Genomic DNA, 24665 nt, shown 5'->3' on the forward strand with positions numbered 1-24665 from the left:
GAGACTGAAGTTGAGAACATTTTCAAAGTAGTTTGTCCTAACTTTCCCAGGATTAGAAGACAGTGCTCCCGATTTCCAATACCCAGTCTGTGGACGATGACTTACTTTTTACTGGTGTTCTATAGGGTTATCTGGATGGCCAGGCTGCCTTTGTAGGCTATCATTTTCCTGGGGAGCAGGCATGCAGAGAGGCAATCCATCTTACTCCCTTCCTTCCAACTTGAGACTTGCCCCTTGATTGCTGAGGTCTGATCTCTACTGTTTCAGCCCCAGCTGCAACCCAATCCTTCAGTGAGCACAGCTGAGCTAAATTAATCTAATTTTTTTAGCCTTTGCACCCTAGATATCAATCTCCTGGGCAGTTAGCGCTCCCTGAGCCAGCCATGGATTCCAGAGCCCCTTATCACTGCCCCCTTTGTACTCCAGCCCCCAAGCTGCAAACAACCCTGTGGGCACCACAGAGCTACACAAACATTTGTCCCCACAGCCGACTGGCTTCCTCAGGCCAGTGCGCCTAATGAGCCGGCCATGCCGTAAATCAAATCAGGCATGCACAGTTCACGCTTTCATCAGGTGAGCCCCGTTCAGCAATGCCTGTGAAGGAGGGGCTCCTGTGGGCTGCAGAGGCTGTGTGCTGCCCAGATAAACACCCCATCTCAAAGATGTTGTTCTGTTTTGCAGACAGGCTTGTCGTTAGTGGGAGGAAGCATGCCGGGTTGCCAAAGCACCAGAAGCAGACTGATGTGACTTGGGAGCCAAGGAAAAGAAACACACACACAGCCTCTGCAGCCTCTGAAGAACCCAACTGGAGACATGAGGAAAACAGAAGGTGTGAAAGGCTCACATACCATCCTCTCGCTCACAGATGTGCCACTACCAGGCAGTCAGCAGACATGTGGCAGGTGTGTCTTCATTGGGGTCTGTCGTGAAAGCCCCCAACAGGGCTCTAGAAGGATGGACCACTGGTTTGAGGATCCTCGTCCCGTGCCCTTCCATTCTTTCCTTGCTGAAGCCTTCCCAGGCTCCTCTCCCTGTTCAGTGCCTTCTCTGACCTCCCCCTATAGTTACAGTCTAAAATGTTCCATGAATTAACTTCCAGTCAGAAAACAAGACAAAAATAGTTTGTCTTGCAGTATAGTATATAGGTGATTTCTTATGTTTTTATTTTCTTTACCCACCTAGGACAAACAACTTTTTACACTGATTTAGAATCTCTCTCCACCTAGTACTTAGCAAGTGCTTTTTAATTTTTGTAGTGATTTTTAAAAATTCCCTTTGAATCACTCTATTTTATTCACTCAATATATAAATAAAATTTAGTAAATATTTACTGAGTACCCAAAATATATCAGAACTATTCTAGGGGCTGGGGATATGGTGATAAGCAAGACAGACAAACTTATGTATTCTATGGGGGTGGGGGGAGACAACCAATGAGAAAGCAAATAAATACAGAATGCACTTTCAGATAGTAATTAGCTCTGTAAATAGAATTTAAGTGAGGGGGATAAAGAGGTAGGAATGGTTGGCCCTGGGGGCGTTTCCAATACAGTGCCTGGCAAGAGCTCTCTGAAGAGATCATATTTAAACTGAAGCTTATTTTAAGGAAGAAGCAAGAGACTTGAAAATCTCGATAACAGCATTCCCGGCAGAAGAGAATGCAAGGGTCTGAATGGGATGAGAAGGCAACTCAGGGACAGGCGAAGAACAGGAAAGCGCGATCACAGTGAGAGATGCTGAGCAGAATAGATGAGGTCAGGCAAGCAGGCAGGAGCCGCGCTTGACACAACTGCTATGAGCAGTGACCGGCATGGTGTGTCACCTCCAGTGAGGGCATCACATCCATTCTTTCATTTATTCCTCAGATAACCTCACAGAGATAGCACTGTTTTCCTCTTGGTATAGGACTCAAAGTGGCCAGGTGTCTTGCTGCAGTTTGCACAGACAGCAAGTGACAGAGCCAGGATTTGAAGCCAGAGCTCAATTCTAAACTCCTGCTTTACCCACCAGAGTTTCTGCCTACCATTGCCTTCAAGAGATGACAATTTTGTTAGGGAGACAAAATTTAATCTGATGAATAATGTGAGAACAGAAAATAAAATTTCAGCTAATCTGAACTGTACCGTACTGGCAGTGGCTACTTTAACTTTTGTTGTTGTCCCTTTAAGCAATTAGAAATAGATCCTCCCACACTCAGCCAGCCTCGTATCAGATGCGAAGATTCGAGCAAATGACGCCAAGATGATCACCGTGCAGACTGGGTATATGCAGCTAAACATAGTATTAGGGGATACTAAAGGCAGTCCTCCTTGTCTAAATCAGTGTTTTTCAAATTTTAGTCATTTAAAAACCACCTTGATTTTTTCTATTCTCATACTATTACTTAGTATTTTCCTTTAACTTTTCACTTAACTTCTTACTTAAATATATTTGTCTATAAAGGAAACTTTATATTGCTATTATAGACATAAAGCCAGTAGTTTGTCATAAAAGGAAAGTATTTTATTAATAGAGTTTAATATAGATCATCTCCATTTGTCTAAAATGGTCCTCAACAGTAACAGGCAGAGCTGTGGGAAACACAGCTGAATCATCTCTTCCTGTAACAACACAAAAGGCAGCAGCTAAGTACCTGTGCCCAGATGGTTAATGCTTTGTCCATGTACTTCCGATCATTTTCAACAACTATACATTAGGAGTTTAGAAAAATTTACTTTGCTGCTTTTTTCCTTTATGCATAATATTAGCTTTTATCCTGGACACTAATGGTAGTCAAATGCCACAGTATCAGACACTGGGATTCAGCATGACATTATTTCCTCTGCTTGTTTTTGCACAATTGCTCAGGACACCTTGGAACTCAGTACTTAAAAATTTACTGTTGAAATCATCTTCCTCCGCCTTCCTCCTTTTACATTCCTTTTTAAAGACACCCCCCGACCCCATAGCTCACCTAGTCTTTCCATCCAGTTGTATTTGGATGTGGAAAGGTGGAGGGAATTATGGATAAGAGGAGGAGAAAATTAGGTAGTTTTACTCTATTAACTGCTCAGAACTATGTTAATTCCTTTTTATTTCTATTGTTCCCATCTCAATTCAAGTCCTAATTACTTCTCACATTATTTCAAAAGACCTCAAAATGGATCTCTGTTGCCTTTTTCCCCGTCTACACCATGGCTGCCAACATGTAGTAGTAACACTTCAGACATATCCCCTCTTATTTTAAAAATTTTCATTAATTTCCTATTGCCTCCTGAGTAGAGACTTGCCTTTTCTCTTAGACATTGTGTCTCCCATTAGACATTAGACATTAGTCTTGTACTTATTTCTATAATATCTTATCATCTCTAACTCTCAAAATCCCACTCATGTCTTAAGGCACATTCTAAACGTTGCCTCTTCCATAATATGTTCATACAGATGCATATGGAGGCAGGGATAGAATCTCTGCAACCTTTATCTTGTATCAGATTTCACTAAGTGTTATAAGGCAGATTTTTAGTGAAAAGAGGTCAGTTTGTACACACATTAGCTCAGCTCTCATGACTCTGCTATTACACAGACGGTATGAATTATCCTCTGAACCCCTTGTAAAACCTAATGGATCCTTTGCAACAAGAATTTGAATAGCTGTGTTCTATTTTGTTTTTCCTAGGAGAGAAGTCAATGGTTGGTTGACAGAGTATAATTTCACTGAGGAACTGGAGAAAGTCACTGGCCTTATTACTGTCCTGAGAAAAGAGAAGAAATGACTTTCATTGGCTTCTGTTTCACTGCTCCATTAATCACCTTTACTGTCAAATATAATTTCCTTCTGTTAAATTTACAGGGATTCTCCTTAGAGACTTTCTAATGACAACTTCTTTGTATATATTTCCTGTGACCATGAAATCCTTAATAATAATAAGTAAATACTTCACTGTCTTGAAATGGTCACCCCTATGAAAAGACTCATATCAGTGATATACATATCCAGGCAAGGCTAAGAATTGCCTGTCTCTCTGCACTATGTCCCAGCCTGAATGCCTGTGACCTTCACATCCTTGCCATATGCCAATGACACTGAGATGAGAAAAGACTGGCAGGTATGGAGGCTAATGTGAGGAGAACCAGAGTCAAGTCCTCTTTGAATCATATAGTCAGAGGCTGAAATGGATTTGATTTCTCTTACTAATATTCTCGAACTAAAATAGGGAATTCAAGAGATATGAAGGTCACTTCTATATTAAGAAAGCATGCTAAACACAGTTCTAATAATTATGAAATATTTTTAAGCCTCATATTTAAAACTTTTAATAAAGTACAATGAATTGTGCTAATCATAATATGCATAACTGTAAGGGTGCAAATTATGATCATTGGAATCATTGATGAGAAAGATTTGCTGCATGTAGTACTAATACAGTGTGGTACTAATACAGGTGTGCATTACTTATCATTGTTCCCATTAGTAAAAGATTCATTTGGAATTTTAGAGAAAATTCATGGAAGCATACTTTGGGAAATATTTTCCTATTACAAAAATTGTCTACTTGATTGGCTGGAATGCTGTTGAAACCAGGTAGCCCCTGGCTAGAAATAGATGTCCACAGGCTTCTATGACCTGTCATCGTATCCTCCCAAGCCTTATCCCCTTCCTGTCAGAATTTCCCTTCCATCCCAGACACAGATGTTTGCTTGTTCCCTGAAAAGCTGATTATCTTTTCCAGTGCTAGGGCACCGTCACTGGGTGCCTTAGGAGGCACCTCTTTCTGTCCCCTGTCCCCCAACCCTATGGACATGTAGCACTTCTGGCGCCAACCAAGCTCTGCCAGTTCTTGCTCAGGCTTTCTGGGTGCCTGTCAGTGACCATTTGTGACAGGACTTGGGAAAAATAACAAAGCAGCTCTCCCTCAAGCCCTCTGAGGAATGTGAAAACTGGAGTGGGCACACATAGGCTCTTTGTAGCCTCAGGTACATGGTGTCAGCCGCCTCCTCTGGCTGGCAGGGCTAGGCGACAGAATACAATGAAATGCTCAATTGGACTGCATCAGGCCAGTCAAGACAGAGGATGCATTTTATTAAAGAAAGTAACATTGTGCCTCTTGCCAAACTGAGGTAATTTCCTTCCCTTTTCTATACTTCCTAGCATTCCAGATTTATACATTTTTACAGCATTTGCCAGAGCTCACCTTAAGAAAGCAATGCTTAAATAAAAAACTTAAAAAAATATTTTTGTTCAGGGCTCAGACCCATAAAGAATAATTACCATAGGCTAAAAAATCCCAACCTAACTTTACAACTAATTACTGAAACCAAATAAACAGACCAGTTTTGTCTCACTGAAAAGAAAGCTGTAAGTATATAACCTGCCTGGGAGTTCAACTGATTCAAATGAGAAAACTCCTCACCCCACCCCATCTTCCCATTGACCTTACTTTGTCTCTGAATCCAAATGCTTGTATAAATGTGACTATGTATGTTTAATCATCAGACCAAAAAATTGATCACTTTTCAATTACTAGGATTGCTAAGGAAATGTTTAGATAAAAAGTCAGATCTTTCTTGTTAATGACATATGACAGATATTACATAGTGCCTAGAAGAAGTCCAGACATGCAGCCATAATATCATTCTCCATGGAGTATCCATGACCCGCAGGTTGAGAACTATTGTTTCAAAGCCCATGCAGGCTTTGAAAGAAGGAAAACATGCGGAATTAGGAGGCAGTGATCTGTAGTTAGTTTTGGAGAGAAGGAGCTCTAAGAAGATAGCTGCTTTTAAAAAGAAAATGACAGAGGGGCTTACTTGGCATTTAGAGAGGTTTTTCATGCAGTTAATTTCCTGTCAGCCTGTATTAGTTTCTTGAGGTTGCTGTAACAAATTACTACAAACCAGGTGGCCTTAAAGCAACAGAAGTTCATCTTTCACCGCCTGGAGACTGGAAGTCTGAAATCAAGTGTTGGCAGGGCTGCCTTCCCTCCAGAGCCTCTAGGTGAGGATCGTTCCTGGCCTCTCCCAGCCTCTCCCAGACTCTGACGGTTGTAGGTATTCTTTGGCTTGTGGCAGCATCACTCCCATCTCTGCCTCTGTCTTCACATGGCTTTTTCTTCTTTAATTGTGTCTTCCTCTCTTTTGTCTCTTTTAAGGAAGGATTCTTGACATTGGAATTAGGTGGGCCTGGATAATCCAGGATGATCTCATCCTCAATCTTTAATTACATCTGTGAAGACCTTTTGACCTATCTTTTGGCAGGGCACCACAGACCTGCTACACAGCCCAACATCCCACTTAAGGCCCCTGGTTTAGTACAAGGAAAACTAAGGTGTCAAGAAGGCTGCGAATTAGAGGTGGTGCAGGAGAGCAAGAGAGCAAGTTCAAACGTCCTAGTGATCACTGAGGTATATCCAGTTCATCCATCAGCTATGTTTGGAGGCCTATAGAAAAGCATCTTATCTAGAAATAACTTTAAAACATGAGTTAATTTTAATTGCTTTTTTTCTGATTATAATAGGAATGTGTGGTCATTTAAAATATTCTTGAAAATATAAAAAATTATGGAAAGAAAAGTGAAAACTAGTGAAGCTATTTACTGTATAACTCAGAGAAAGATAAGTTCTAGAATGTTTCCCACCTCTGCTCATCCTTATTTGATCCCTCACTACTAATATTAGGCCCATCAGTTAGACTTCACTAATGTAACCAAGTTATTTGTTCACTATTTAAGCATATTTATTTTTAAAATATATTAGTATTTTAATATAAAATGCCACTAGTATCTATTAACCACTTGTCAAGTTTTATAAACTTTGATTTCTAAACAATATTTGATCCTGTCTCCACTATAATCCTGCTCTCTCGTCATGCATATGAAAGTATATACAACCTGCTTTAACCATTACCATAGTCATCTACCTTACCACAGAGGAGAGCTTAGATCAATAAGATACTTAATCTCAGCAGGAAATGTGCCAAAGAACATGAGAAAGTCACAAAAGAGAACATGCAAAAGACTAGAAAACAGGTTTTAAAAAAAAAAATCCTTCCACAGTAATAAAAAATACCAAATAATTGGTAAAAATAAAGCATATATGTAATAAAAAAGCATTATATAATATAATAAGTTACAGCAGCAAGGCATATTTTTAAACAATAAAAGTAAGGTTTGAAATGTATAAAGCACTTTGCTGCAGACAATGCAGCTGGCAAGTTATAGAGCTGGGATTCAAGTTCAGACCACACAGCCTTAACAGCATTGAGCCATCCGGCTTCTGAGAATAATAGTTACTGAGTTTTTTGGTACTTGATTTGTCCAGGCAATGTACACATAAACTTTCTCATTCTCTACCTTAATCTCTTTACATACTTATATGTATCTATTTTGACTTTACATTCACTCCTTGATTTCATTTTTTGACTTAAGTTTACAAAGTAAATTTCTTCATTCTTATTTTAATGAAAAAGAAACAAATCTTCCCCTCCTTCATAGCCCTGAGATGTTGGGAAGAAATGACTTTGTAAGACTGCCATTTTGTAACAAAGCATAACAAACAATACTCCCAGGCTTGTTTTTCTTTCATTTTTTTCTTTCTCCCTCCTGATATTTCCCAAATGGTGGCAAACACAGCTACTCTGACATTACACCCAGAGGACGTGTAAGGTAATTGAGTATTAACTTTAAGAGAACATTTGGTGAAAATATGTTATAGGGATACACAATATATATTATATAAACATGCCATTATTTCATTTAATTTTAAATTTCCTTAGTATATACCATGTGTTGTTTGACTGTACTGATAACCAATATCCATTAAAATAATCAAGAATGTTATACTAGTACATTTTCCTAAAGAGTGTTTGTGGGTGTATAAATTTGTCACTATTATATATTAATAATATAATTAATATGTTAATATATTCACTATATATTAATATATTATGTTCTACATGTTAACAATATAGAACTTATTCTATTATATAATGCTTTTTTATTTACATATATGCTCCATTTTTACCAAATATTTGGTCTTTTTTTATTACTATTATGGAAGGATTTTTTTTAAAGAACTGTTCTCCAGTCTTTTGCATGTTCTCTTCTGTGATTTGCTCATGTTCTTTGTGACATTTTCTACTGAGACTAGGTGTCTTATTGATCTATGCTCTCTCTCTCTCCTCTGTGGATAGGCAGTGCTGTTTTAATACATAAACATGATTTTCGCAAGGAAACAATTCTCCTTTTTCCCATGATGATAAAATGCTGCCCACATTGTATTTGATTTTCTCATTACATTTTATGAGAAAACATCTCAGGAATGATCGAGACCCCAAAAGGCAGTGAGTGCTATGATGTGGACTGCTGTTGATAATTTGAGAAATGCATAATAGAATGCGAGTAGCTTAACCATCTTGAATTCATTCTGAAACAGTGTACATAACACTTCCTCCAAATGAATTAATCCTAACAAATATTTTTCAATATTTTAGTCATTCCCCTATTTAACTACATTAGAGCATTTGGAGATGGTTATTTAATGGGAGAATATTTCCTTAAGTGTTCTATTCATTTCCTCTAAAATTCCACATAAACCATTCACCTTTTGGGTAGGTGATAAGGAATGTCACCCCATATTAGCACCGTCTTTGGTGTATGCAGCAAATCTTTCTTATCAATGATGCTGATTGCTATAATTCTGTACCCTGTGTACTCTTCAAGTATAGGTCTCAAGCTTCCATATATATTCAAGTGTGAGGCCCTAGTAGTGGGAAAAGCTGGCTCTGTCAGCCTGGGTTACCCATTGTTCCCTAGCTCCTTCCCATATTTATAAGTCTGTCTTCTGCAATGGCACCCCAGGAAATCCCTTTTGTTAAAGCATGGAAACGGCAGTCTAATATGTGAAATCTCCTCCTAAATTAACAATCTGCATTTCTCAGGCATCAGCAAGGAACTGAACCAACCCTGGCTGGAGGCTTTAGGTATACAAATGGAGAACCTAAGACAACATCTGGAACAGAATGAGACTGGCAAAATATTAGGACCTTCTCAACAAAAGATTCCATTGTGGGGTCACAGGACATAAAGGTACAGAAAACAGATTACAGTACAGGGAATCATAACTGGCGACCAGCTAACAGGGGCTGCTCCTTGAGGGTGGATTAGGGAAGTCCCAGGCAGAGAAACTCCCCGAGGAACAGCTCTGCAGAGCCCGCTCCTTTTTTTATTGGGGCTTGTTTTCCATGGTGGCTGAGCTGGTTAGCAAATATGACAACTGATTACAATGGTGACTTTGAGACTGTAAAATAGTGAAGTGGTTTTTGAATCACTACAAAAATATTTTATTACTCTATTTTATATTATGACATGTGGAGTTAAGGATATATTTTATTTCTAATTCTTTAAACATATACAGACTCTTGACCACAATATTTGGTTGTCTAGAACTCCTTACCAACCATGAGGAATAACAGATTTTACTGTACAGCTTCTGTGTCTAATTTATATTTTAATCAATTTAAGACCAAGAGACTGATTTTTTTATTTCCTTTGATCTCCCAGCAGGCTGCAATTGAAAGTGGATTATGATAGACTGGAAAAGTTAATCCATCTCTGAAAGGTACTAGAGACCAGCTCACTGGTTCAGTGTTTCAAATCCTACATTGAGAGATTCAGTCTTGACTTGGTGTGCCTTGAACTAAACATACCTTTGGTACTAGTCTTAGTAACAGCATTTATCAATCAAGTCTTTGTGTAGTTGAGTCAATGATTTGACATGTGAAATGAATAATTACAAACTTGCTGACTTGGAGCCCATTTCAGGAGCCAAACTTCAACTTATTAACAGCCCTAGGATCAAGCTTTATACTGCACAGACACACATGTCTGCAGACAATAAATGATTCCATTCTTCTTTGGCTTGGTATATTTATGATTGACCTTAACCCTTTGGTAAGAATATGTTTTATGTCCTCTCATTTGTTTTCAATCTATTTTAGGTATATAAATTGTAAGACTCCACATAGTCTACCCTCTTAGTTAATTGTATCTTTTCATTAAAACAAATGGTACAATTTTCAAGGGTTCATTTATCAAATTTTTGATCCTTTAAAACAATCTCATGTGTATCTAAAGAAGTTCTGCATTAAAAATACCAACTTTTGATGGAGAGGGAGCCAAGATGGCGGCGAGAGTAAAGCAGCGGAAATCTCCTCCCAAAACCACATATATCTATGAAAATATAACAAAGACAACTCTTCTTAGAATAAAGACCAGAGGACACAGGACAATATCCAGACCACATCCGCACCTGAGAGAACCCAGTGCCTCGCGAAGGGGGTAAGATACAAGCCCCGGCCCCGCGGGAGCCGAGCGCCCCTCCCCCCAGCTCCCGGCGGGAGAAGAGCAGGCAGAGCGGGAGGGAGACGGAGCCCAGGACTGCCGAACACCCAGCCCCAGCCATCCGGGCCAGAGCGCAGACACAGTGCATGCGCGGGGGGGAGCCCTGGATACTAGGGAAATAGGGCAGCAAGAACAGTGAGTGGGCACTGGAGGCCTGGCGCCAGAGGACACCAGAAAACCAAGGGACCATTTTTTTTTTTTTTTTGCTGTTTTGTTTTGGCGAGCGCTTTTTGGAAGTCTTAAAGGGATAGGGACCCCAATACTAGGGAAACAGGGCAACAAGACCGGTGAGCAGATGTCTGAGGCTGGCGCTGGAGAATAAAGAAGAACAAGTGGCCACTTTTTTTTTTAATTAAAAAACATATTTTTTTCTTTTTTTTTTTTTTGTGGTCATTGTTTAGTTTTGGCGGGTGCTTTTTGGAAGTCTTAAAGGGGCAGGGCGGGTCACTTAATCAAGAGGTAGGGAATCCGGGGATCTCTGGGCACCCTAACCCCTGGGCTGCAGGGAGCAGGGAGGCCCCTTACGGAGATAAATAGCCTCCCAGCTGCTCCCCCTCCAACGCGACTCCACCACTTTGGAGCAGCTGCCCGAGCCAGGCCACGCCCACAGCAACAGCGGAGATAAACTCCATAGCAGCCGGGCAGGAAGCAGAAGCCGTGTGTGCGCGCAGCTGCCCAGCACAAGCCACTAGAGGGCGCTGTTCTCCTAGGAGAGGAAGGCCACAAACCAACAAGAAGGGAAGTACTTCCAGCCGTCACTCCTCCCAGCTCTGAAAACTATTCCTTTCACCATGAAAAGGCAAAGCTACAGGCAGACAAAGATCACAGAGACAACACCAGAGAAGGAGACTGACCTAACCAGTCTTCCTGACAAAGAATTCAAAATAAAAATCATAAACATGCTGACAGAGATGAAGAGAAATTCACAAGAGAGATGGGATGAAGTCCGGAGGGAGATCATGGATGCCAGAAAGGAGATCGCAGAAATGAAACAAACTCTGGAAGGGTTTATAAGCAGAATGGATAGGATGCAAGAGGCCATTGATGGAATTGAAACCAGAGAACGGGAACGCATAGAAGCTGACATAGAGAGAGACAAAAGGATCTCCAGGAATGAAACAATAGTAAGAGAACTGTGTGACCAATCCAAAAGGAACAATATCCATCTTATAGGGGAACCAGAAGAAGAAGAGAGAGGAAAAGGGATGGAAAGTATCTTGGAAGAAATAATTGCTGAAAACTTCCCCAAACTGGGGGAGGAAATTATTGAACAGACCACGGAAATACACAGAACCCCCAACAGAAAGGATCCAAGGAGGACAACACCAAGACACATAATAATTATAATGGCAAAGATCAAGGACAAGGAAAGAGTTTTAAAGGCAGCTAGAGAGAAAAAGGTCACCTATAAAGGAAACCCATCAGGCTAACATCAGACTTCTCAACAGAAACCCTACAGGCCAGAAGACAATGGCATGATATATTTAATACAATGAAACAGAAGGGCCTTGAACCAAGGATACTGTATCCAGCACGACTATCATTCAAATATGATGGTGGGATTAAACAATTCCCAGAAAACAAAAGCTGAGGGAATTTGCTTCCCACAAACCACCTCTACAGAACATCTTACAGGGACTGCTCTAGATGGGAGCACTCCTAGAAAGAGCACAGCACAAAACACCCAACATATGAAGAATCGAGGAGGAGGAATAAGAAGGGAGAGAAGAAAAGAATCTCCAGACAGTGTATATAACAGCTCAATAAGCGAGCTAAGTTAGGCAGTAAGATACTAAAGAGGCTAACCTTGAACCTTTGGTAACCACAAATTTAAAGCCTGCAATGGCAATAAGTACATATCTTCCAATAGTCACCCTAAATGTTAATGGGATGAATGCACCAATCAAAAGACACAGAGTAATAGACTGGATAAAAAAGCAAGACCCATCTATATGCTGCTTACAAGAAATTCACCTCAAACCCGAAGACATGTACAGACTAAAAGTCAAGGGATGGAAAAACATATTTCAAGCAAACAACAGTGAGAAGAAAGCAGGGGTTGCAGTACTAATATCAGACAAAATAGACTTCAAAACAAAGAAAGTAACAAGAGATAAAGAAGGACACTACATAATGATAAAGGGCTCAGTCCAACAAGAGGATATAACCATTCTAAATATATATGCACCCAACACAGGAGCACCAGCATATGTGAAACAAATACTAACAGAACTAAAGGGGGAAATAGACTGCAATGCATTCATTCTAGGAGACTTCAACACACCACTCACCCCAAAGGATAGATCCACCGGGCAGAAAATTAGTAAGGACACGGAAGCACTGAACAACACAGTAGAGCAGATGGACCTAATAGACATCAATAGAACTCTACATCCAAAAGCAACAGGATATACATTCTTCTCAAGTGCACATGGAACATTATTCTCCAGAATAGACCACATACTAGGCCACAAAATGAGCCTCAGTAAATTCCAAAAGATTGAAATCCTACCAACCAACTTTTCAGACCACAAAGGCATAAAACTAGAAATAAACTACAAAGAAAGCAAAGAGGCTCACAAACACATGGAGGCTTAACAACATGCTCCTAAATAATCAATGGATCAATGACCAAATCAAAATGGAGATCCAGCAATATATGGAAACAAATGACAACAACAACACTAAGCCCCAACTTCTGTGGGACACAGCAAAAGCAGTCTTAAGAGGAAAGTATATAGCAATCCAAGCATATTTAAAAAAGGAAGAACAATCCCAAATGAATGGTCTAATGTCACAATTATCGAAATTGGAAAAAGAAGAACAAATGAGGCCTAAGGTCAGTAGAAGGAGGGACATAATAAAGATCAGAGAAGAAATAAGTAAAATTGAGAAGAATAAAACAATAGCAAAAATCAATGAAACCAAGAGCTGGTTCTTTGAGAAAATAAACAAAATAGATAAGCCTCTAGCCAGACTTATTCAGAAGAAAAGAGAGTCAACACAAATCAACAGTATCAGAAGCGAGAAAGGAAAAATCACGACGGACCACACAGAAATACAAAGAATTGTTAGAGAACACCATGAAAACCTATATGCTAACAAGCTGGGAAACCTAGGAGAAATGGACAACTTCCTAGAAAAATACAACCTTCCAAGACTGACTCAGAAAGAAACAGAAAATCTAAACAGACCAATTACCAGCAATAAAATTGAAGCGGTAATCAAAAAACTACCAAAGAACAAAACCCCCGGGCCAGATGGATTTACCTCAGAATTTTATCAGACAAACAGAGAAGACATAATACCCATACTCCTTAAAGTTTTCCAAAAAATAGAGGTGGAGGGGATACTCCCAAACTCATTCTATGAAGCTAACATCACCCTAATACCAAAACCAGGCAAAGACCCCACCAAAAAAGAAAACTACAGACCAATATCCCTGATGAACGTAGATGCAAAAATACTCAACAAAATATTAGCAAACTGAATTCAAAAATACATCAAAAGGATCATATACCATGACCAAGTGGGATTCATCCCAGGGATGCAAGGATGGTACAACATTGGAAAGTCCATCAACATCATCCACCACATCAACAAAAAGAAAGACAAAAACCACATGATCATCTCCATAGATGCTGAAAAAGCATTTGACAAAGTTCAACATCCATTCATGATAAAAACTCTCAGCAAAATGGGAATAGAGGGCAAGTACCTCAACATAATAAAGGCCATCTATGATAAACCCACAGCCAACATTATATTGAATAGCAAGAAGCTGAAAGCATTTCCTCTGAGATCAGGAACTAGACAGGGATGCCCACTCTCTCCACTGTTATTTAACATAGTACTGGAGGTCCTAGCCACGGCAATCAGACAAAACAAAGAAATACAAGGAATCCAGATTGGTAAAGAAGAAGTTAAACTGTCACTATTTGCAGATGACATGATACTGTACATAAAAAACCCTAAAGACTCCACCCCAAAACTACTAGAACTGATATCGGAATACAGCAAAGTTGCAGGATACAAAATAAACACACAGAAATCTGTGGCTTTCCTATACACTAACAATGAACCAACAGAAAGAGAAATCAGGAAAACAACTCCTTTCACAATTGCAACATAAAAAATAAAATACCTAGGAATAAACCTAACCAAAGAAGTGAAAGACTTATACTCTGAAAACTACAAGTCACTCTTAAGAGAAATTAAAGGGGACACTAACAGATAGAAACTCATCCCATGCTCGTGGCTAGGAAGAATTAATATCGTCAAAACGGCCATTCTGCCCAAAGCAATATACAGATTTGATGCAATCCCTATGAAACTACCAGTAACATTCTTCAATGAACTGGAACAAATAATTCAAAAATTCATATGGAAACACCAAAGACCCCGAATAGCCAAAGCAATCCTGAGAAAGAAGAATAAAGTAGGGGGGATCTCACTCCCCAACTTCAAGCTCTACTAAAAAGCCATAGTAATCAAGACAATTTGGTACTGGCACAAGAACAGAGCCACAGACCAATGGAACAGACTAGACAATCCAGACATTAACCCAGACATATATGGTCAATTAATATTTGATAAAGGAGCCATGGACATACAATGGGGAAATGACAGTCTCTTCAACAGATGGTGCTGGCAAAACTGGACAGCTACATGTAGGAGAATGAAACTGGACCATTGTCTAACCCCATATACAAAAGTAAACTCAAAATGGATCAAAGACCTGAATGTAAGTCATGAAACCATTAAACTCTTGGAAGAAAACATAGGCAAAAACCTCTTAGACATAAACATGAGTGACCTCTTCTTGAACATATCTCCCCGGGCAAGGAAAACAACAGCAAAAATGAACAAGTGGGACTATATTAAGCTGAAAAGCTTCTTTACAGCAAAAGACACCATCAATAGAACAAAAAGGAACCCTACAGTATGGGAGAATATATTTGAAAATGACACATCCGATAAAGGCTTGACGTCCAGAATATATAAAGAGCTCACACGCCTCCACAAACAAAAACCAAACAACCCAATTAAAAAATGGGCAGAGGAACTGAACAGACAGTTCTCCAAAACAGAAATACAGATGGCCAACAGACACATGAAAAGATGCTCCACATCGCTAATTATCAGAGAAATGCAAATTAAAACTACAATGAGGTATCACCTCACACCAGTAAGGATGGCTGCCATCCAAAAGACAAACAACAACAAATGTTGGTGAGGCTGTGGAGAAAGGGGAACCCTCCTACACTGCTGGTGGGAATGTAAGTTAGTTCAACCATTGTGGAAAGCAGTATGGAGATACATCAAAATGCTCAAAACAGACCTACCATTTGACCCAGGAATTGCACTCCTAGGAATTTACCCTAAGAATGCAGCAATCAAGTATGAGAGAGATCAGTGCACCCCTATGTTTATCGCAGCACTATTTACAATAGCCAAGAATTGGAAGCAACCTAAATGTCCATCGATAGATGAATGGATAAAGAAGATATGGTACATATACACAATGGAATACTACTCAGCCATAAGAAAAGGGCAAATCCTACCATTTGCAGCAACATGGATGGAGCTGGAGAGTATTATGCTCAGTGAAACAAGCCAAGCAGAGAAAGAGAAATACCAAATGATTTCACTTATCTGTGGAATATAAGAACTGAAGAAAAACTGAAGGAACAAAACAGCAGGAGAATCACAGAACTCAAGAATGGACTAACAGGTACCAAAGGGAAAGGGACTGGGGAGGATGGGTGGGTAGGGAGGGATGGGGGGGAGAAGTAGGGGGGTATTAAGATTAGCATGCATGGAGGGGTGGGAGAAAAGGGAGGGCTGTACAACACAGAGAAGGCAAGTAGTGATTCTACAACATTTTGCTATGCTGATAGACAGTGACTGTAAAGGGGTTGACAGGGGGACCTAGTATAGGGGAGAGCCTAGTAAACATAATATTCATCATGTAAGTGTAGATTAGTGATACCAAAAAAAAAAAAAAAGGCAGTTCCTGTGTGGTGACCTCAAATGAGTTCTACACAAGGGTATAAAGGGCATATAAAAGTGTAGGCAAAGGGTCTGTTAGTGTTTATACAGAGGATCAGAGCCTAATTGGGCTACCCTGAAAATGAACTAAGATACGATATGAAAGAGAACTTCCAACATCAGCACTCTCTGGAAGACTCATGCCAGAAGATGATCATCAAAAAACCCCAACAAAGATCCACGCACTGCTACAGCTGAAGATGCACTCATCCCACCAGTTCCTGGACTTGCCATGGGAATGAAGAAGGAGATATCTAAGCTGGCCTGTGCATACAATAAAACAACAAATTTGACTGGATCTATACTGTTGGGACTCAACCAAGAATTAGGAGAAGTGCAAATTGTAGCACTCCAAAATCTTACAACTACAGACTATTTACTGTTAAAAGAACATATGGGATGTGAACATTCCCCAGGAATGGGTTGTTTTAATTTGTCTGATTTCTCTCAGACTGTTCAAGTTCAGTTGGACAATATCCACCATATCATAGATAAGTTTTCACAAATGCCTAAGGTGCCTAACTGGTTTTCTTGGTTTCACTGGAGATGGCTGGTAATTACAGGTATGCTTTGGTTATGTAACTATACTCCTATTATGTTAATGTGTGTGCGCAATTTAAGTAGTAGCTTAAAACCTATCCATGCTGAAGTTACTCTACAAGAAGATATGTCAAAGAAATAATCAATCTTCCCATGTTTTCTTCCGCCTGCTACTTCTATAGCTTTTCTTCTTCCTTCCTAACTACAACCCTTAAATAGAATTCGTGCCTCATATCAAATTTACCGAGTATCATAATTCTTCCAAGTGGTAAAGATACCTCAAGACAAATGCTGGGCATAGAAGCTACAGGGCATAAATATGCAAAGAAGTAAAAAGCTAACCATTTCAAACAATAAGGCGTCTCTCTCACTTACCAACTCTACATTTCCCTGTATGGCCCCGGAAGATGACTGGTTAGCCAGAGACGGGTAAGATTCCTCAAGGGAGGAACAACCTAAGACAGGCACAGTCGCAGGGGGGTCATCAGGTGAGAAATTGGGGATCAACAGAGGTGAGGCTTAGAACCTCACCCCCCGCTGTTCTGAGAGAAATCTTCTGCATACGTGCATGTTTTATTGCCCTTGTCTAGCTTGGATTAACACATAGTCTACAGGCACACACCTGATCATCTACATTTGCTCTCTTACAACACTAAACTATGTTTTCTACCTTTATCTTGTATCTACCTACCACTTCAGCATTTTATTTAAAAAAATAATAATAATAAAGAGAGAAGTGTAGTATCCACATATAAATCAAGTATAAAAATCAAGTAAGTATTCATATTTGAACTGTTTATAGTTCATAATGCATGAGCAAAACCGAAAGTTTCTGTGATGACTGCCCTTGTACTGTTCACTATGTAACTTATTCACTATGTAAGAATTTGTTCTCCATGTAAGAACTTGTTTGTTAAGCTTCAGAAGATTGGAGACTGACGAAAATTAGGCTTGCGGTGCAGTAATGATTGTGCATTGAGCATTGACTCCCCTATACAGAATTTTATTGTTGTTAACAACCATTTGATCAATAAATATGAGAGATGCCCTCACAAAAAAAAAAAAAAGAAAGTACACACTTCCAATTGTAAAATAAATAAGTAACCGGGATGTAATGTATAGCATAAGGAATATAGTCAAAATATTGTAACAACTTGGTATGGTGATAGCTGGTACCTAGAATTATCATGTATATAAATGTTGAATCACTGTGTTGTACACCTGAAACTAATGTAATGTAATACTGTGTGTCAACTACCCTTCAATAAAAATAATTATCTACAAAAAAAAAAAATACCAACTTTTTAAAAGAAATAGTAATTTGGCAAGAAATACTTTGTTTTTAAAGGTTTATTAAAGTGAGTTCATCTTGACTTTTAAGAGTCAAGGTGACTTTTGATAGTGTATTTGCACCTAAAACATTGAAAATATAAAACAGGTTTAAGTCAGAGTAAGTAAGGTTTGAACTGGGAAAAGGGGAGTATTTTCTGGAGTATCCTTTGGATTTTCACACCTTTATTTTCCAATGAATATGCTTAAGAATTTGCTCATATTTCCTTCATTACTCATGGAAATATATTCGTGGAAATTTCACCATCTGACATTACACTTGCCTACACAGACAAACTGATTCTATAATTATATGAAAACTCAAAGAATCAAAAATTGCCAACATAATCTAGAAAAAGAATAAACTTGGAGGATCTCTACTACTAGATTTTTAACACTCTTTAAAGATAGAGTAATTTAAAACAGGTAGTATTTTGTGGAAAAGGACAAATAGAGAAAAGGGTCCAAAAAGGGACCCACACATATGCAGACATTTGATTTATGGTAAGGATGGCACTGCAGAGCAGTAGGAAAAGAAATATCCCTTTGATAAAATGCTATGCCAATTGATATCCATATGAAAAATAAAATTGTGTATCAGGAATTAAGGTGAAGTTTATCTGGGAAATTTTTCTGTTTCATACTGGGGTTAATCCCCTGTAGTTAGCTGACACACTTTCAAGGTGACCCATTCATATTGCTGACAGTTTGTTTATTGTCAGCTGAGAATTTAGCCAAGGGTTTTGCCTGGGAGCACATGTAACTCTCCATGGAGCTGCTTGGACTTCCTCATAGCATGGTAGCTGGCTTCTGGGATCCAGGGTTTCAAGAGACAGGAAGTAGAAATGAATTGTCTTTTATAGTGTAGTGTCAGAAACTGGCACTATATTACTTCTGACTTTTTCTATTTGTCAAACATGTCACAGAGCCCACCTAGATTCAAGAGAAGGGGAGCTATCATGAATATACAGTGGGAAAAAGACAGTCTTTTCAATAAATGGTGTTGAGAAAACTGGGCAGCTACATGTAGATCACTGCATTACACCACTGTCTTACTTTCCCAAAAGTAAACTCTAAGTGGATTAAAGACCTAAATGTAAGACATGAAACCATAAGACTCTTTTTTTCAGCTGACAATAAATAAGAAGAAAACACAGGCAAGAATCTCATGAACACTGGCATGAGAAATTTCTTTCTGGATACATCTCCCAGGTAAAAGATAGAAAAGCAAAAATGAACACGTGGGACTATATCAAACTGAAATGCTTCTGCACAGCAAAGGACACCATCAACAAAACAAAAAGGCAACCTATCTTATAGGAGAATATATTTGCAAAGGATATAGCAAATAAGAGGCTAGTATCCCAAATATATAAAGAACTCATACAACTAAATATCAAAAAACAAATAACCCAATTAAAAAATGGACAGAGGACTTGAATAGACATTTTTCCAAAGAAGACATACAGATGGTCAACAGGCACATGGAAAGATGCTCCACCTCATTAATCATCAGGGAAATGCAAATCAAAACCACAATGAAATACCACCTCACACCAGACAGGCTGCTATCCAAAAGACAAGAAATAACAAGGGTTGGCAAGGATGTGGAGAAAAGGGAACCCTCCTACTCTATTGGTAGGAATATAAATTGGCTCAGTCACTGTAGAAAACAATATGGAGGTTCCTCAAAAATCTAAGAATAGAAATACCACATGACCTAGCAATTCCACTTTTGGGAATTTACCAAAAGAAAATAAAATCACTAATTTGAAAAGATATATATACACACTTATGTTAATTGTAGCATTATTTATAATAGCAAAGATATAGAAGCAACCCAAGTGCCCATCAATAGATGAATGGATATAGAAGAAATGGTAAATATACATAATGGAATATTACTCAGCCATTAAAAAAAGAAGGAAACCTTGCCATTTGCAACCACATGTATGGACCTAGAGGGTATCACGCTAAGTGAAATAAGCCAGACAGAGAAAGACTAATAACATATGATTTTACTTATATGTGGAATCTAAAAAACAAAACAAGCAAAAAAGAAATACACCCACAAATACTGACAACCATCTGTTGGTTACCATAGGGAGAAGGGTAGGGAGATGGGTGAAGGGGATAAAGAGGTACAATCTGCAAATTGTAAAATAAGTTAGTCATAGTTATGGAAGGACAACGCAGAGAATACAATAATACTGCAGTATCTTGGTATGGTAATGGTGTAACTACACTTACTGTGGCAAATATCTGGCAATGTATATAATATTGAGTCAGTATGTTGTACATTTGAAACCAATGTAATATTGTACATAAACTTTATTCCAATAAAAAATTATATTTTTAAATAAGAGAAGGGGAACTATAACACCATCTTAATGGAAGTCATATCAAATAATTTGTCATCATTTTAAATTTTCCACATGTGGAGTGCTTCAGAACAATTTCTCTCAGCAACCCTGCTTCAACCCCAGTCTTCAATGAATGATTTCCATATACTCAGTGAAGGACATGGGAAAAACTTGGTAGATAGGTACAGAATCACTTTTACTGGGGCTCCTATGATTCTAACCTGTCACGCCAGCCCTCACCTGGCCATTAAAAGTTCACACAAAGTTCGGTTGACTTCTTACTGGTGTGCCTGTCAGATTCCTCCTTCTCTGGCAGCTTGACCAGCAATGAAAAGAGGCACGGGTCTCTCCTCTCCTAGGAAGGGCTTGTCAATTTCTAGAATTTAGTGCATTTAATTTGACTCTTTGACTCTCTGATGGATTTTTTAAAGCTATAATTTGTAGTTTATCTGGCTTATTCTCTTTGTTAGGGTGACAGTGACAGTCTCATCACTTACTATGTTCTAGTCAGAAGAAGAAATTTCCCCCTAGCTCTTGATTTGCAAAGATATAATTCATAGGAAACAAAACACACAATTCCTATGTTTTTCTTGCTTCTGGTTTGCTCTAGAAGTTTTTAAAGCCATAAATTTTCTTCAGTGTAAAGCAATGGAAGTATTCCATAATTATTGTATTCTCAGTATCATTTTTCTTTCATGTTGTATTAATACAGGTTAGAGGGAATGATCCTTTTAATTAGTTTAGGGGGCCTTCCCTAACATCTTGATTTTATTTTTTCTTCTACATTTACATAGTTCTTCTATATAGCTCTATAACTCATGCTGATTGGAGGTGTCTCTTTGAAGTATAGCTAAAATTACTTTTGCAGTTTTACTTTAATCCAGAATCATATTTTGTCATTTAAGTCATCTACTTTGTGATAAATTGTTTCTCACCTATCTCTTTCTCATAAGTTTTCATATACTTACAGCCTCATGTAGGATCATCATAAAGTTAGAATGCCGACAAAGACAGGGCTTTATAGAAATTAGGAACAGGCATGAAAGAACGAACATATATTTTCATAAAACTTGCTTATGAGTCATAAAATATTGGTAGAATATCTCCTAGAGTTTCTGATGCTTCCTTTCACCAGCAGGTATCTATAAAAACATTTGCAGAGTTCACTATGTCTTAGCATGTGATTTCATTTTCTTCTTAAATTATGGTAAGAAGATTAGAGATTGTTTTGGGATAAGTTTTTAAAATTTAATTAACTTTTAAAATTATGGTCAGAGGATTAGAGATTGCCTATTCTCTCCCCTCCATATTGCTTGAAGTAATTTTACATATTGGGGGTGATCTTTGCTACATCATTAAATGTAACAGCTTCTACTTCCAGTAGAACAACAATTTCTGTATTTATATCTCAAATTTTATTTAAGAAAAGAAAGCTTAAAAGAAATGCGACTTCTTTTTATTGCAAAAGTAATAGAGTAGCTTATCCCTATAATAATCTTTTTGGGAAACAACCTACCACGACATAGAAATGCCTCAGACATAAAGTTTCCCACTTCTTTTCTCTCTGCGAACGAAAGGTTCCTCTATATATGCTAAAGTTTCCAAACAAGACTTCTCCATGAGCAGCCGAGGAGAGAAACACACAGTCAGGCCAACACCTGGTTCAGTGCTGGAGAAACAACAGAAAACCTCACCTCTTACTAATGAGTGATGTTGGTGTTTCTGCCCTTTCCTGCTGCAGATGGTGCTGAAGGACTGAAGGCAGGTCAAGTCCCTGTTCACAGAAGCCTCTTTGAAAAGAGAGCTACTAGTGTCTTCCATTTAAAGAAGGTGCCAAATATATAGCATTTTAATTTTGTCCCAAGCTGAATAGGTACTTCTTGGTAAGCTTTCCCCTATGCTGACGTCTGATGAAAAGTTATGCTTGTGTCAGAATCCAAGGAATGTAAAACTTGTCTTCATTGTGATGATTTTTCCAATTCTGTTTTTCAGTCAGGACTATTATCTGTGAGAAGCTCTTGCAAATTATTGAAGTAGTTTTGTTGTCTAAGTATCTATTACAGTCATCCACATAAATTTCCTAAATTCCTCCTTAAGGTAAAGACATGTGTATATGTGGGGTGTGTGTGTACCTATACGAAGTTGAGAGGTGCTGAATTTTAGAAATGGTTGAGACTGTGAAGAGCAGCTAACAGGAAGAAATAAAACAGGATACTAGAGTTCTTTAGTGACATTCTGACTGTCTCGTATTCAATTCTCAGTCCCAAAGTCTACTCATCTTTCAAGTGCAGTTCAAGATCCACCTCAAATGCAAACTCTTTGCTGATGGCATTGCCCAATCTGATGTCTGAATTCCTAAAAGACATTTACATGACATACTTAGCATCCAAAATATACCACCCAAAATTGTCCCTGTGACTTTTTTGTTTTGTTTGGCCCATTTGTTTATTTTTGCTTTCGTTACCTTTGCCTTTAGTGTCAAATTCAAAAAATAATCGCCAAGATTGATGTCAAGAACGTCACCACCTATAAGTTTTCTTCAAGTTTCATGGCTTCAGGCCTTTACATTCAAGTCTTTTGTCCATCTTGTGCTGACTTTTGTGTATGCTATAATATAGGGGTCCAGTTTCATTCTTATGCATTTTTTTAAAATGTTATTCAGGACTGTAGTTTTTGTTTTCTCTCAGATAATCCTACTCTTATAGGAGTTCCTTGCTTTTTATGGTTGTTTCATGATTCCTTAATGAAAAGGAGAAGAAAGACTATATAAACACAGCCAAGCCAAGGATCTAGGCATGAGGATGTCTCCGGACTAATAATATGATACTGTTTCAAAATGAAAAATTTAAAATATTTATTCAGCATTACTTAAAGGGGCAGGGGTAATCTGACTTCCTATTAATAAAAATGCATATAGAAATAAATTCATTTATTGAATCACTGTGTTGCCCAGAGTCAAAAGTCTAAAAAACATATCACTCAAAAGTTCCCTGCTTTCCTAAAACTCTTATTCTCTCCTCTGTTCTTTTGTGATTATCCAAACCAGGTAACTTCTTGGCAAGCTTATTAAAGATTTAGATAATGAAGGAAATTCCTCAATTCTGTGAACAGGGTTATGTTGTGCAATGTTTTGATCCCTGAGTTCTGGCTGCCAGCTACTGCTATGTTTTGGCCAACAGCAACTGCATGTGCATGTTGCAAAATTATTTCATAGAGGCATGTCCATGCTAGTGAGAACTCTTTACATTTCCATCTGAAGCACTGTCTGCTTCTGCTGGATTTGGACAAATTTGTACTTCTGTAGTTCCATAAAAATCCACTTGAGAAAATCTGATTGAGTCAGCACCTCCTTTCTCATTTATTCCGTGGGTGTGTTAATGCTCCCACATCAGGGCTTCAGGCAGCAGTCTAGTTGGTGTATCCTCCATCAGGTTCTGTACCCACCATTTAGCAACTTTCCTTCTTCCAAAAACCAGTCACTCTGGCTGGTGTATTATAAACTTAATTTGCCTTTTGAAAATGTGACTTCATTGAATTTTCCTCTTTATTGATTTTTGGTGAAATGAGAAGCTAAGGAAATCATTATAAAAAGCATAAGTTAGGAATCAGATGTGGCAACACATTCTGAATTTGCCACTGTCAGCTCCTAAGAATCTTGACAAATCATTTAGCCTCCCTTTTATCATCTGTAAATTAAAGATAATAGTATCCCCCTCACAGAGTTGTTGAGAATATTAGCAACAATTAATCTCCCTGATATTCTTTGTGAATGATAGCTAATTTATTGCTTACAGGTACCATAAAATTTTTAGTTCAACTTTTGGCACACACTGAATTATATAAAGAGGACTTGAAAATCATCATTCATCTACTAATTCATGTATTCAACAAAAGTATATTGGGCTCCAGTAGGTGCCAATTTGATTTTTACCAAAATTCACATTTTTATAAAACATACATAATGTAACATGAGTTTTGACAGTGCACATATATGTGTATGTGTATGT

At 38.4% G+C, this 24665-nt stretch overlaps 1 long non-coding RNA gene across 1 annotated transcript in view; it reads left to right on the forward strand.

The window, feature by feature from the left end:
• Positions 1–9055, forward strand: part of LOC118914732 (uncharacterized) — a 65175-nt gene extending 56120 nt beyond the window's left edge. The window contains exons 3-4 of the long non-coding RNA XR_008992560.1: positions 682–902; positions 8914–9055. This is a non-coding gene — a long non-coding RNA (uncharacterized LOC118914732). The remainder of the gene's footprint in view (positions 1–681; positions 903–8913) is intronic.
• Positions 9056–24665: the final 15610 nt, after the last annotated feature.

Source organism: Manis pentadactyla, chromosome 11 (assembly GCF_030020395.1).
Source record: "Manis pentadactyla isolate mManPen7 chromosome 11, mManPen7.hap1, whole genome shotgun sequence".
Classification (NCBI taxonomy): Eukaryota; Metazoa; Chordata; class Mammalia; order Pholidota; family Manidae; genus Manis; species Manis pentadactyla.